The sequence below is a fragment of the Dipteris shenzhenensis genome, chromosome 15 (genome assembly GCF_047967505.1).
Source record: "Dipteris shenzhenensis isolate YYH24624 ecotype China chromosome 15, Dip_SZ_1.0, whole genome shotgun sequence".
NCBI classification, from domain to species: domain Eukaryota; kingdom Viridiplantae; phylum Streptophyta; class Polypodiopsida; order Gleicheniales; family Dipteridaceae; genus Dipteris; species Dipteris shenzhenensis.
In genome coordinates, this window is record NC_141610.1 from 41,106,163 (window position 1) to 41,122,496 (window position 16,334).

General features: G+C 44.4%; 1 protein-coding gene across 1 annotated transcript in view; it reads right to left on the reverse strand.

Annotated features, from left to right (window-relative positions):
- The window catches only part of LOC147893819 (putative cytosolic oligopeptidase A), a 164,868-nt gene that overhangs the window by 75,748 nt on the left and 72,786 nt on the right, over positions 1 to 16,334 (reverse strand). The window lies entirely within an intron of this gene.

Genomic DNA, 16,334 nt, shown 5'->3' on the forward strand with positions numbered 1-16,334 from the left:
CAACCCCACCCAGGCAAGGTTTTTGTCAGTAGGGATGTTGTCTTTGATGAATCTTCCTCTATGCCTTTGCTAGACTGTCAAAAACAGCCCATTGTTGATGCCCCCCATCTCTTTGATAGCTTGATATTTTTGTTTCCGTCAAACGCTCATGATGATGTCACATCAGAGGTTGCTCCTCCTTCCTCTATTGGTCATTTGCAGCCACATGTGCAATCTTAAAATCAGCACGATTTACAGCCTGATATGCCTCTTATTGATCAAGATATTGTGCACAAGGCTATTGATCATGAGAGAGCTGAAATACAGGAGCCCAATAGGATCCCCCATTGGCTCCTTGACACTCTAAAAGACTGCAAACAAGACGTTCCTCTACCAGCCCATGCTAGAGCAGCTGTTTGGAAAGAACATGCTAATTTGGTTGCTACAGCATGCAAGGAAGAACCATTATGCCATAAAGATGCCTTTCAAAATGAATGTTGGTTGAAGGCTGTGCAAAGCTAATTGGGATTCTATTTATCAGAATAACACTTGGGAGTTGTGTGACTTGCCTCCCGGCAAGAATTCCATTGGGACTACGTGGATCTATAAGATTAAACCAAAAACTGATGGTTCAATGGACCGTTAGAAAGCTCGTCTTGTTGCTAAGGGCTATGCACAGCAGCAAGGCATTGACTTTGAGGAGACTTTTTGCTCCAACTTCCAGGATCATTACTATCAAGATTGTTATTGCCTTTGCTTCCCACTTTCATTGGGAGGTACATCAGCTCAATATTAAGACAGCTTTTCTTCATGGGCACTTGCGGGAAGAAGTCTATGTTACCCAACCTCCTAGCTTTGAGGTTGAAGGTTCTGAAAGGAAGGTATCCAGGCTTAAAGAAAGCCCCCTACGAATTGAAGCACGCACCCCGGGCTTGGTATTCCAGGATACATGCTCATTTGCTTTCAAAACAGCCATACAGAGACTATCCTTTACATCCATAAGAGTGGGACAGATTTGCTGATTTAAAGACACATGCTGAGCACATTGCAGCTTTTAAGCTTGACTTGCCGAAGACATTTGCGATGTCTGATCTTGGTTTTTTGCATTAGTATCTGGGCATTCAAATTGCTAGCAATGAGGGGGTCATTTTGATGTCTCTATGTGTGTGTGTGTGTGTGTGTGAGTGTGTGTGTGTGTGTGTGTGTGTGAGAGAGAGAGAGAGGTTTGTTGTTATGCCATAATTAGCAGAAGAGAGAGGTTGAGAGAATTGACGTAATGGCATAGCAAGCAGTTTGCAGGACACATCTCAGAATACTTGAAAAACTAATGTCATGGTTGCACATGTTCATCCTATAGGGTTATATCAACCTATGACTGTACAGAGCATAACAGATCAAGTCACAAAAGGTATTAGGCTTAAAGCTTGCCGGAAGCTTCAAACTTAGGTCGAGGAAGAGCCTTCATAAATAGACTTGCCAAGTTTTCTTCAGTGGGAACATAAGACAACTAAATATCACTTGCTGATAATCTCTCTCTGACATAGTGATAGTGAACCTCAATATGCTTTGTGCGGGCATGGAAAGCTGGATTCTGTGCAACAGCCAAAGCACTCTAACCATCGGTAAAGATGACTGTAGGAGCAATGTGCCATCCATGAAGATTTGCGAGTAACTTCAGGAGCCGAAGTTAGTCCACTGTAGCTGTAAAAGCTGCTCTGTCCTCAGCCTCACAGCTAGAAGTAGCAATTGTAGTCTGCTTCTTGCTGAACCAAGAGATGCATGAAGTGCCAAGTAAGAAACAATTGCCACTATGTGACACACGTGTCAGAACAACCATACTGGCTTGCAATCTTCAAACTGAAACGCTGCAAAAGCTGCCCCATATACTTGTATTGTACACACTAGCACCCAAGACAACTTGTCGGGTTGGACCCCCTCAAAGGTATTTTATTTCTTTAAAGGTTTGAGTACAGAGAGTTCAACATGGAAGCTGAGTTACAAATATTCCAACATGTATCAAAATACAAAGGAGCTCAAGGCTCATTCTTTTTGCAAGTTGCCACTTGTCTATTTCCTAGCCTAATACTAATCCCATGTCCATGGGTAAGGTCTTCTAGGGTCTTCTTAGCACTTGGTCATGCGAATAACTCCCAATCACTCGCGAGGCTCTACAATGCCCAAGTCTAGAAACTTTCTTATACCTACAACAATTAAATAAAGCGCATAACCATGGCACCCATTAATTGTTAGCGCTTCGCATGCAAATAATAATCTCTCAACTAATCCCAGCCACTGTGGGTGTCCCCACCAAACAAACATAACACATAAACATAGAACAATTTCTCAGGTCGACCAACACCAACCCTGTTGGTTGTAATTAAGGAGCGCAACCATCAATCAAAGCCCCTTAATTATGGCCAAGTCTCTCCAACTGAAGTTGACGCACTTTGGTTAACGAAGTTAACCCTCTTGGCATGAGCCAAGTCTCGTTGACCGTAGTCAACACTCTCTGACAGAAGTCAACACTTTAATTGCTTCGTTAATCGTGGTTAACCATCTTGGCCGAAGCCAGATCTTCCCAACCGACGTGAGCCAAGTCTTGTTGACCGCAGTCAACACTCTCTGACAGAAGTCAACACTTTAAATGCTTGGTTAATCATGCTTAACCATCTTGGCCGAAGCTAGATCTTCCTAACCGGGGTTAAGTATCTTTGACCAAAGTCAAGACTTTGACCAAATAAAGATAACTCTTTGAACATAATTAAATAAAACAAGAACTCATTAATTATGATCAATAAATGGTCAACTTGTGCTTTGACTTTGAAATATTTACAAGCTGAAGCCAAATCTTCCTAACCAGGGTTACACTTACTTAACTGGGGTTAAGCATCTTTGACCGCAATCAATACTTTGACCAAATAAAGGTAACTCTTTGAACATAATTAAATAAAAGAAGAACTCATTAATCATGATCAATAAATGGTCAACTTGTGCTTTGACTTTGGAATATTTATAGCCTGGTTACATCCCCTCGGCTTCTATTTAGTTGACCTCAACTGAAAAGCTTCTTTGTAAACATCCAAAAGCTGTGGATGATCGGACAACATGTCCTCATCCATCCACTTAGCATCCAATGCCAAATAATTCTTGAATTTTACAAGATACCCGTAAACCTCCTTGCCCTGAGGGCCCTTGCGTGCAGTATGATACACAATCTGCTCTAGCTGAAGGACCTCCTCGAGCTCATCCACTTTTGGTGGATCCTTGGTTACTGGCTCTGTAGGCTCTGGCCCCTGGAATTTCTTTAGAAGGCTCACATGGAAAGCATTGTGAATCCTTCAATGCTCTGGCAATGCTAACCTGAATGCAACCTCATTAATCTTTTCAGTGACCCTGAAAGGGCTATAATATCTGACAGATGACTTTCCATACACTTTCTATTTGCCTTTAAACTTGCGGAGCTTATCTTTCTCGATCAAAAGTACCCAATCCCCTTCCTTGAGATCTAACTGTCTCCTATGCTTATCTACAGCTCTTTTATGCTTTTCTTGAGACCTTTCAATTGCTGTTCCGACTTGGCTAAAAGCTGTCTAGAGGTCTCTCACAAACTGATCAGCTGTGAATATTTCATCTTTGGTCCTCAGGATAGGTGGTAGAATCACCTTCCCATAGATGACCTCAAAAGGGGCTTTCCCTGTAGAGTTGTGTACTATATTATTGTAAGCAAACTCCATCAGTGGTAGGTACTTTTCCCAATCTGAACCTTGGTCACCCACATAGCATTTCAGCATATCCAATGCTGTAGAATTCGCTACCTCACCAATGCAAACTGCTTGCTATGCCATTACATCAATTCTCTCAACCTCTCTCTTCTGCAAACTATGGCATAACAACAAACCCCTCTCTCTCTCTCTCTCTCTCTCTCTCTCTCTCTCTCTCTCTCTCTCTGTGCACACTAGGGCCCAAGACAACTTGTCAGGCTGGACCCCCCCCAAGGTATTTTATTTCTTTTAAGGTTTGAGTACAGAGAGTTCAACGAGGAAGCTAAGTTACAAAAATTCCAACATGAATCAAAATACAAAGGAGCTCAAGGCTCATTCTTTTAGCAAGTTGCCACTTGTCTATTTCCTAGCCTAATACTAATCCCATGTCCATGGGTGAGGTCTTCTCGGGTCTTCTTAGCACTTAGTCACGCGAATAACTCCTAATCACTCGCGAGGCTCCGCAATGCCCAAGTCAAGAAACTTTCTTATACCTGCAACAATTAAATAAAGTGCATAACCATGGCATCCATTAATTGTTAGCACTTCGCATGCGAATAATAATCTCTGGACTAATCCTAGTCATTGTGGGCATCCCCACCAAGCAAACATAACGCATAATCATAGAATAATTTCTCAGGTCGACCAAGGTCAACCCTCTTGGTCGTAATTAAGGGGCGCGACCATCTGTCAAAGGACCTTAATTATGGCCAAGTCTCTCAAACCGAAGTTGGCGCACTTTGGATAACGAAGTTAACCCTCTTGGCGTGAGCCAAGTCTCGTTAAACCACAATCAACACTCTGTAACAGAAGTCAGCACTTTAATTGCTTGGTTAACCATGGTTAACCATCTTGGCCGAAGCCAGATCTTCCTAACCGGGGTTAGGCTTACTTAATTGCGGCTAAGTATCTTTGACCGGAGTTAAGACTTTGACCAAATAAAGGTAACTCTTTGAGCATAATTAAATAAAAGAAAACTCATTAATTATGATCAATAAATGGTCAACTTGTGCTTTGACTTTGGGATATTTACAAGCTGAAGCCAGATATTCCTAACTGGGGTTATGCTTACTTAACCGAGGTTAAGTATCTTTGACCGGAGTCAAGACTTTGACCAAATAAAGGTAACTCTTTGAACATAAATAAATAAAAGAAGAACTCATTAATTATTATCAATACATGGTCAACTTGTCCTTTGACTTTGGAATATTTACAGCCTAGTGACATGTCTAGGATACTTCAGCCCATACCATGGAGGGGGGTTTGTAGGACATTCTATGGGCTATCCATAGATGCCACTCATTCCTTGGTATGTACCTTGTAAGCCTAGTTATAGGCAGTAGGGACAGTTGGTACAATTAGTACATGTACCAGTTAGGACACCCTATCCTAGGGTTTTGTTATATTGGGTGTCTCTTGTACTCTCTCATTGAGATTGCAGCAATTCATTACAGCAGCTCGTTTTTGCCTCCATTCCTTGTTTTCTTGAGCTTCCATTGCTTGCCCTAGTCTACAATTTAGAGGTTGAGTTTGTGGGTGAGTTAGTTATCACACATCTATCAACCCTAGTCCTAGTGGTTTGTCTCTGACTACCCTGGGCACAGCCTCAACTTGCTGCTGACCACCTGTGAGCGCTTTGCGCAGCACTTCGAGGCTTTTGAAGGCTTTTTCGACCTGTTTTGGAGCTCCTATTGCACTTTCGACTCATTTTAGGGTTGCTGCTGCAGAACCGCCTCAACATTTCAGAGATTTTCTTGCTGTTTGGAGGATATTTCAGCCGACTTTGGCATTTAGCATCTGTTCAAGGCACCTACACCACCGACTTGTGAAGATCTCCCTCACCTCGTGATCTGCGACAGCATTCGGAGCTGTCTTGCTGCATTTCGAGGGTATTCTTGGTGCTTTTTCATTAGGGTTGGCCTTTCCGGACACCCTCTTGCTGCGTTTTGATCAGGGTTTACATTTTGGAGCCTTTGAGGCTCTTCTTTGCATTTGGTGACTCTCCGTTCGGCACATTGAGAGTCATGACATGATCTCCCTTGGTAGCTGCTCCTATGGACTTCATCAACACATCATTCAAGGGCATCCTAGCCTCGCGTTCTTCACAGACATATCTCTTCACATCAAGATGTGCACACTCTTGAGCAGTAGCTACTTCGGGATCATGGGTTCTCTACCCTTGCTATGCATAAAATGACTGAAAATATTTCTATGTTTGTGTTGAGTCACATAAAGGTTCTCAGCCTCGAGTTGTCCCTCTAAATTGAATGTATTTGGAGTCAATAAGAGGTACTCTGCCCTGGGTTGTCCCCCAAAAATGTATATACCTTTGTAAGACTAGAATAAGTCCAATCATACAAATTTAGATTTTTTGTTGATAGCGAAGAAAAAAGAGGTAAACAAAAACGTTTATGAAAAAAAAAAGGAAGACATACTTAGCAAGCAAAGCAACACTTCTGTCATCCAAAAATGATTGTATTGTATTTCACTTTGGTTGATGGTATTGACCACCCAGTTGAAAGTAGGGGGGATGACGAGTGATGGTTTGCCCTTGCCGGTCACAAGCTGACTGAGAAGTCACTATCACACGGGAGGTGTTGGATAGTTGGACTTGCTCTTTGCAATATTGCGTTGGAGGGGGGATCGGTCTACTCTTGCGTGTTGGGTCTCACACCTCTTTGCTCTGAAGGGGGTGTTGGAGATATCAAAGCCAAAGAGTGTGGTGATGCGATGTGTTAGTGTGAAGTACTAGGTGATCTAGTACTAGTCTATGTGAGTGAGTCTTGTTTGAGTGCCACGTGTCATCATGGGACTTATCCCATATGCACTAGGTGCTAGTGTGTGAGTGGGTAGCCTATATAAGGCTTGTACTTCACTTGTCTTGATATACACTTGGTGAATGAATGAGAGCCTTTGTCATGTCTTCATTTGAGCATCATTTCCTCACACCCTAACCCTCTCTCTCTCTCTCTCTCTCTCTCTCTCTCTCTCTCTCTCTCTCTTCACCATGTTTCTAACAAATGTAGGGAACTATCTCATCCCACAATGTTGAGCACAATTGGTCATTTTACTTACAGCTATGATGCCTCTTGGGAGTCACGCACTTTCAGTGTAAATGAGATGGTAGAGACATGGTATTTGATCATAGATATGCTGAAACGAGCAGGGCCCTAAAACGCATTTCAGGAAAGGCCCCAACTAGAAATGCCATTTCAAGGCTGAAACTGAAACAGCTAGCTGAAACGTTTCAGCCCAGCTGAAACATGTTTCAAAGGTGAAATAGGCCGCTTCAAGTAACACCCCCCTCCCTCTATTTCGCAATTTCTACCAATGGGTTTTTCTCTATCTGTGTTTCTGTTTTGGCCTCCACTTGCAATCTTTCACTCCCTCCACCCCAGAAATGGCATTTCAAGGCTGAAACTGAAACGGCTAGCTGAAATGTTTCAGACCAGCTGAAACGCGTTTCAAAGGTGAAATGGGCCGCTTCAAGTAACACCCCCCTCCCTCTATTTTGCAATTTCTACCAACGGGTTTTTCTCTGTCTGCGTTTCCGTTTTGGGCTCCACTTGCAATCTCACTCCCTCCACCCCTTCAACCTCACCCTCTTAGACTTTTGTGGATTTTCTAGCCCTCCTTGAGCCCCATTCACTCCCTATGAGTTCTTTCTCTCCTACAAGCTGCTTCAGTCCCCCACCATCATCCGCTCCTCTTCAGCCCCTCTCCATCATCCACTCCCCTTCAGCCCCCCTCCATCATCCACCATTCCCTCCATCTACCCGCCTCCCTTGATGACATGGCATTTCCCCATTTCAGCCCTCCCAGAAACCTCGAAACATTTCCATTTCCCGTTTCCCCGTTTCTGTTTCCCCTAAAATTTCAAATGATTGATGCCTTACCTCCTATGGAGACCCCTCCCACACACATGTGAGGGCTGTATTTTGGGGGAAAATGCATAGATTTTCTTTTCCAAAGGATGGTGCACACTAGATTGCAAGAAAATTTCAGCTTGTACATATTTATGTTTGCGGTCTAATGCGGACAACATCGCTTGGGGGCTATCTTTCTTTGTCACTTTCATAGATGACCTCACGAGACTTACTTGGGTGTTTTCAAGTAGAAATACCAAGTATACACTATGTTGAAGTACTTTTTTGCCTTGTGGATAATCAATATAAATGCAAAATACAGACTCTACGTTCGGATCCAGGGGGGGTATATGTCCAAACATTAACGCAAAGAAATGTTGGAGATATCATAGTCAAAGAGTGTGTTAGTGTGTAGTACTAGGTGATCTAGTACTAGTTTGTGTGTGTGTCTTGTGTGAGTACCACGTGTCATCATGGGACTTATCCCATATGCACTAGTGAGTGTGAGTGAGTAGCCTACATAAGGCTTGTACTTCACTTGTCTTGTACTTGTCTTGTCATACTTGATAAATGAATGAGAGCCTTTGTCATGTCTTCATTTGAGCATCATTTCCTCACACCCTAACCTTCTCTCTCTCTCTCCCTTCACCATGTTTCTAACATGGTATCAAAGCCAGGTTCCATTGCTGCTGCCATGTCACCCTTGCCCTAACCCTAATTCATCACCCTTGCCCTAACCCTATTTCTGCTTCAGCCCTTCTTCCTGCAGCCTGCAGCCGCCTCAGCCCTACTTCATTTCGCCCTACTTTACCTCCATTTTCTAGCTGTTTGCACCCGACTAGAGCCTTTCCAGAGCCTGCCTTCATTGCCGCCTCCATTCAGAAGTTTTTGGAGCTTTAGGCACCCTTGGCAGCCTATTACTTGCTGGTCGTCTCATTGCGCCTGCACGTGTGGACCTTTCGGCTGTTTCGAAGTTCATCATCACCAAAATCGACTTTTAATGTGCTGCTGCTGCATAGCCGCCTTCAACAGAGCCAGTTCCGAGCTATTTCCAGCGCTCCAGCATACATATACCAGCCGACTTTTACTGTGGTGACCTGCTGCAGCACTTTGGACTGCCTTGCTGAGCCGCTTTGCAGATTTCGAGACCCGCCTTTGCCTCTGGAGCACCTACAGCAACCGCCTTTGGACTTTGGGCCCTGTTGTGTGTATTTTAGGGCATTTACAGCCTGCTGCGAACATCTACACAAGATCTGAAGCATTCGGAGCTGTTCCAAAGAGCTGCTTTTCACTTTAGAGCTGTCCTGCATCATTTCGAGGTGTGATCTTGCTGCTTTTTTATTAGGTTTTTCCTTTCCGGACACCCTTTTGTTGTGTTTTGATCAGGGTTTACATTTTGGAGCCTCTGAGGCTCTTCTTCGAATTCGGTGACTCTCCGATTGGCACATTGAGAGTCATGACATGATGTCCCTTGGTAGCTGCTCCTATGGCCTTCATTGACACATCATTTGAGGGCATCCTCGCCTGGTTCTTCACCGACATACCTCTTCGCATCAAGATGTGCACACTCTTGTGCGGTAGCTACTTCGGGATCATGGGTTCTCTTCCCTTGCTATGCATCAAATGAATGAAAATATTCCATGTGTGTTTGTGTTAAGTCACATAAAGGTTCTCAACCTTGAGTTGTCCCTCTAAATTGAATGTCTTTGGAGTCAATAAGAGGTCCTCTGCCCTGGGTTGTCCCCCAAAAATGATTGTATTGTGGTTTTACTTTGGTTGATGGTATTGACCACCCAGTTCAAAGTAAGGGAGGATGACAAGTGATGGTTCGCCCTTGCCATCACTTGTTCGCCCTTGCCAGTCGCAAGCTGACTGAGAAGTCACTATCACACGGGAGGTGTTGGATAGTTGGACTTGCTCTTTGCAGTATTACTGTAGCGGGAGATAGACCATCCTCACTCTCTCTCCTACTCAATACTAACTGCAACTGCAAGATGATGCACTCAATACACAAAGTGAGCTGTGGATGTGAGTGAGAGAATCAGAGGGAGAGAACGTAGTGGACCTCCGAAGAGGAAAATAGATACAACTGAATAATGAATGCCCAAAGGGCTGAATACAACTGTATGAAGGGGCTGAAACCCTCACTACAAAACTGGAAGACTAGACTACCTAGAGGAGGTGAATCCTCACAAGATCCCTGAAAAGACTAAGAATACCCTGCTGGTCTTCTGCAAGGAGGCATGACTCTGTTGCTCTGAAGGCTTGAGAACCTGAGGAGCGGATGAAGAATGAGGGCCGGAGGCTGCTCTTTTATAGTAGGTCAGCCTGGCCGACCTGGTCAACTCTGACTGTTGACCTTGGTCGGTTGGTCAACGTCGACCATTGACCAAGTCAATCAAAAAGTCAATGTTTACCAAAAAGCAAACTCTACGTTTTTTGACTTACAATGACGTGGCGTTGACTTCCCGATGACTGTGTTAATTGCTGATTGCGCAGGGCTGCCTATGTGGCTATACGAATGCCTACGTGGCCGTTGACTTGGCTGCCTGCACTGTCACCAACTAGCATGGCCACGAGCGTGTGGATGCCCGTGACATCCCCTTCTGCTGAAACTCGAACTAGGGTACGAAAGAGGCTTTCCATCGTGCTGACAGAGGTGACTGTCTGTGGTATACCTAGATGATAAATCCTGATCCGAATGCCTGGTTCTTGAATCCAAAAATGATTGCTGAACTCATGAATCTTGGTCTGCAAGTACTGAATGCCTAGATTTGGTGCTAACTGCTGGTATGAATATTTGATGTGGGTTAATATTCCAGGATGATGCTCCCCTGGTTTTCCTCAGTGCATATAGGTGATAGGGACAGAGGAAGACTGGGTTTGAGAGGGCATCGTGGTCTTGGTGTAACCCTGTTGCCTGCTGTAATACTATATCCTGCTGTAATATTGTTTCTTGTTGGTGCTAGCCTCGAACCCCTTGAATGACTGATATCAAAGGTCGAGGTGGAACACCCTTACTCCAATAAAAATCTTGGACCCATGGCCTAGGATTTTGGCATCCAAGCCGTGGTGTTGATAATCTGGTCGGACTTCAAACTAGTGCCACCATCCTGCTCCCCACATGACGTCCGTTGCGCCGACTGTGTACCCACCCTGAGATCTTCAGAGTGGCTGAAGCTACCTGCATGTTGCTCTCTATCTGCTGCCCTGGAAATGCACCATTCAAGGTCATTGGTTCTGTGGGTGTAAGAGGCAACTGAGCCTTTTGAGCTGCTTTGGTGGAGATGAAGTCCTCAGAACTGCCTGAGTCTGCCACGTAAGGATCTTCTGACCACCGACCTATCCATAAAAATGAAACATATTGGGAAACTGACAAGGCTTCCCTTCTGCTGAGCTTCAAGCTCCTGGATGACTACTGAGGTTGTCCTTGTATTCTGTTGTTCATCAAGCTACTCAATGACTACTGAGGTTGTTGAAGCTGTTGTTGAACCACTTGACGCAGCTCTTGCTATTAGAAGCTTCTGGTAATGCAGGCAATCTTTCTTATTATGGCCCGGCACATGACAATGGAAGCATCGGTTCTCCTTGGCATAGAGTGCTCGTGTCGTTGTATCCAAGTACCCGCCATAGCCATTGCCATCCTTCGCCATCCAGCTCTTCTTCTGCTGTCCATTCTCGGGACTTCTTACTGTTGACCTGCTTGGATCCTTGACCCTTGTGCATGAGCTCAAAATTCTGAGCAAGCTCATATGCACACTTATAATCCTGTGGCCTGAAACTTCTGACATACCACTGGATGTCTGTACGCAGCCATGGAGAAATTTACTCAGCTTCTGACTGTCCTCCAACTACAACTGTATAAACACCAGAGTGAACTTATTGGCATAATGATTCACCGTCTCGGTGTCTCCCTAGCATAGGTCGTAGAACTGACTCTGGAGCCTGTCCAGGTACTGCCGTTGCAAGAACTGTGATCGAAGATCTTTCACGAATTCCGTCCAGATGTAGAGAGGTGTCTCCTCGTCTGCATCATAGTGGTCCTTCTGCAACTTGAGCCACCAAGTGACTGCCTCGCCTGTGAGGTCTAGGATGCACCACTCGTTGTCCTTCGTAGCCATGGAGGAATTTGCTCAACTTCTAACTGTCCTCCAACTGCAGCTGTATAAACACCAGAGTGAACTTATTGGCATAATGATTCACTGTCTCGGTGTCTCCCTGGCATAGCTCGTGAACTGACTCTGGAGCCTGTCCAGGTACTGCCGTGGCAAGAACCGTGATTAAAGATCTTTCACGAATTCCGTCCAAATGTAGAGAGGTGTCTACTCCTCTGCATCATAGTAAGTGACTGCCTCGCCTGTGAGGTGCATGGATGCTAGGATGCACCGTTCGTTGTCCTTCGTAGGCATCATTGAAAAATAACTTTCGAACTGATTGAGCCGTGAAGTCAACACTAAGGGTTCTTGCTTACCATCGTACCGTGTGAAGTTGAGCTTTCCCAGAAAAGAAGGATTGGCTGGAGATGAAAGTCTCTCCTTTTCTGCCCCCCCTCGTCGAAGTAGAGAAATGAGAAGCTGCCAATCCCGTTCTTCCTTCTCTTCTCGAGCAGTACGTTCTCGGAGCTCCTTGGCCTCCTAAGCCTCGCGGTCCCGGAGTTCCTTAGCTTCTCGAGCCTCTCGATCACGTTCGTCTTTTGCTTCTCGAGCTGCCCTTTCGACTTCTTGAGCTTCCGAATCGCGTTCTTCTTTTGCTTCCCGAGCCTCCCGATCGTGTCCCAAGAAGTGAATTGGTGTATATCCAGCTCTTCCAAGTTTCAATATCTTTGGAATGGACTTCATGTCAACCATTCCCTCACAATGGTAGTGGTTCATAAGGGGTTGATAGGATTTCAAAAATGGTTATCTTCATTGCCAATAATAATCCTATAGTGAGGGAATGGTTGACATGATTTCAAAAATGGTAATCTTCATTGCCAATAATAAGACATGTTATATCTAAATCCTCCAAGAAGATAAGATTTTCTTTACCCATCTATGGATACATCTAGATGCCCCAAGAAGCTAAGCTTTTATTTACCCATGTAAGGATACATTTTGGGATGCCCTCAAGCTTTTGGAGAACTTTATGGTAAGCCGTGGGCACTTGTCGGCTATCAGGGACGGATGTTCGGAGGTATGCCGGCTATGATGTATGGAAGCATTGGGATGCAGCCAGGGATGCAAACTGCCATGCCCTATGATGGGGAATTTTTTGGGAATGCCTGGAATGAATGCAATGGGGCCAGGAATGGTCAATCCTGCAATCAATAGTAGACAGAGTGTCACAAATCTTGGTAATATGATGCAGCCCCCGTATTTACAGCCACCTACTTATGATAATCTCATGCCCAAGGGGAAGCAGAAAGGGGCAGTTCAGCTGTGAAATTCTACACTTTCAATGGGAGCCAAGACAGGTTGAAAGCTCTCACCTTCATTCAACAGTTTGATGCAACATACTCAAGTGGGAATTTTACAGAGTCATCCAAAATTCACAAAGCCGCGACTTTCTTAAAGGGAAACGCTTTGCAATGGTGGGCGAATCTTCTTTTGCAAGGGAGAGCACCCACCACATGCGTGGATTTTAAGCAGGTCTTTTCAACTCCGTGGTTGACCACCACATTTGAGGTTGACAGCTCTATTGCCAGTTAGTTCCTATCGGCATGTTCCGTTGTCTGAGCAGGTATAGAAATATTGATGTGGATTGCCGAAGGAAATTCGAGACTTCTGCACGAAGTCCAAGGCTTCTAACATGTCGCAATTGATCAAGAATGTGTGAGCAAGTAGAGAAATATTGATGTGATTGCCAAAGGAAATTTGAGACTTCTGCAAGAAGTCCAAGGCTTCTAACATGTTGCTGTTGATCGAGAATGCCAATACAGCTTATGCTTTGCTACTGGGTAGGACAACTGGTTTTTAGGGCAGCAAGAGAAAAGAATTCAAAAATAAAGAAGAGTTCAAAAGGAAGGAGGACTTCAAACAGAAGGACAGATTTGGAAGACCATCGAGAGCTACTTTGGTTGCAGGACAACAGCATGTTCTCCAGTCATCACGGCCTACCAAGTTGACAGAAGAGGAGAAACAGGTCCTTAGAGAGCAAAACAAATGTTTCTCCTGCAGAGAGGAAGGCCATCAGTTGCATGAATGTCCACTCAAGAAGAAAAGACAACATCCCTTGGAAAATAGAGATGAATAGAAGGCGGAACCCAAAGCTGATCCGAAGAGCAAGAAACAAAAGCCATCTGCTGGCTTTATACCTTACATGATCATTAATAAGAAACAGGAAGACGATACGGAGCTTTGTAGATCTTGGGACAAAGTTTGTGATCAAACCGCTCTATTTTTCTTTGACCTAGGTGCTAAAGCGAATTTTATTTCTCCGGAGTTAGTAGGTAAACTGGGTATACACCCCAAGGAGATGGGTTCACTTGCGCAAGCAGACATGGCTGCTATAGGGCTGAGTACATCCATCACTCTGATCATTGGGAAGCTTTGTCTTCATATCCAGAGCTATGTCGATACTGAAGAATTTTACATCATGCCTCTGAATGGTTGTGACGTATTTTTGGGCATTCCATGGTGTTATCGTTATAGATACTTTCAATAAAACGGTCACCTTGACTCACAGGGAAAAGACTCATGTGCTCGATGTAAAACTCTAAGGAGAGTCCATTCTGGTTGTATCTGCTTCTGTCATTACTTCAGCAATGAAAAAGCATATTTCTGTATACTTGATTTTTGCAAAAGAAAAAGAGAGAGAAGATGATCAGCCGCCTCTTTCTGGTATGGATAAAGACTGGACAGATTTCTTGTTTCAGTTTCAAGATTATTTTTATGAGTCTTTACCAAGGGAACTTCCGCCCGAGAGGCCTAAGGACCATGCTATCGGTATTATGCCAAGTAGTAGCTCTCCGAAAATACCCTCGTACAGGGTCAGCGCAGCCCAACGGGAAGAAATACTGAGCTAGGTAAATGAATTGCTGCAAAAAGGGCTGATTCGGCCAAGCTTTTCCCCATATTGTTCTCCCATCCTGTTGGTGCAGAAGAAGGATGGACCTTGGCAGATGTGCACCGACTACCGAGCACTTAACAAGATCACGGTGAAGAACAGGTTTCCCATTCCTTGGATTGATGATATTCTAGATACACTAGAAGGGTCTTTCATTTTCAGCCGCGTTGATTTGAAGAGCGGGTATCATCAGATCCACATTCGACCAGAAGATGAGCATAAGACGGCTTTTAGCACCACTTTTGGCCTTTATGAATATCTTGTCATGCCATTCGGATTAAGTAATGCTCCCGCCACCTTCAACCGAATGATGGACAGGTTTTTTAGGAAACACAGGTCTTTTGTGGGCACATTCTTCGACGACATTATTGTTTTCTCCAAGAATGAGGAAGAGCATCGAAAGCATCTGGTGTTTGTGTTTGAAGCTTAATTCAGTTTTTGGGGCATATCATATCCAAGGATGGAGTTCGGATGGATCTAGCGAAGCTTGAAGCGATCAGGAATTGGCCACCACTCAAAAACATCCACGAAGTACGAATTCTTGTGTTGTGCTCGTACTACAAGAGGTTTATTTGTTACTTTGCTGAGATTGCTTCATCTCTGCATGCTTTGCAAAAGAAGGGAGTATCTTTCCACTGAACTTCCAAAGAAATTGCAGCTTTGGAAGAGCTGAAAGAAAAGTTATGTTCTGACCCCGTCCTGAACTTGCTAGATTTCAAAAAGCCATTCGTTGTCCAGTGTGATGCATGTGGCAACAGCATTGGAGTCGTCCTTATGCAGGATGGAAGAGTCGTTGCTTATGAGAGCAGGGTGTTGTAGCCCATGGAGATGAATTTTCAGACTTATGAAAAGGAAAAGCTTGCTGTAATTCATGCTCTCAAACAGTGGAAGCACTACTTGTTGGGTGCTGATTTTAATGTTCAGGCGGATCATTCTTCGCTGAAGTATTTTCTTACACAGAGAAGATTTTCTGAGAAGCACATGCGCTGGGCCAATTTTATGTTTATGTTTCATTTTCAGATTGCGCATGTTCCTCGAAACAAGAATATTGTTGTAGATGCACTCTCTAGAAAGCTAGTTCCAAATGCAGTATCCAAGAAACCACAGGTTTCTGCCCTTTCTATTGCCTATCCTGATGAATTGGATGCCATAAAAGAGCTGTTGGAAATATCGCCTTAATTCACGGCAGTGACCAATGTATGACAAATAAGTGGGTTAGGGGCACTTTTTCCTCATTAGAGATTTTTCCCCTTAACCACAATTAGGATCCCTAACTACGGACGTCGTACGACTGTACTTGCAAGCGACGCCATCCGTACCCGACTGTACCAACCATCCGTACCTACCTGTTGGGGTAAAGGCACATTGCCAACCCTTCATTAAAGATAGGACACCTATGACTGTCTTAAGACAGTCATAGGGTAAAACCTAATCCTAATAAAACAAAAGAGTTTGTGGTGTGGCTCATCACTTCACACCCACACATTGGAGTCTTCTGTCTCTCTCACTCTCTCCCTCTTGCTCTTCTTCCCCCTTTAAGCCCTTCAACTGGTATCAGAGCCACCTTTCCCTTCTACCCTTGACCAACCTACCCACCCCCCTCTGTACGGACATACGTCGAGCGCAGTACTGACAGCGCCGTACGGACGTACATCGTCCGTACATCCGTACGGACGGGCATCGA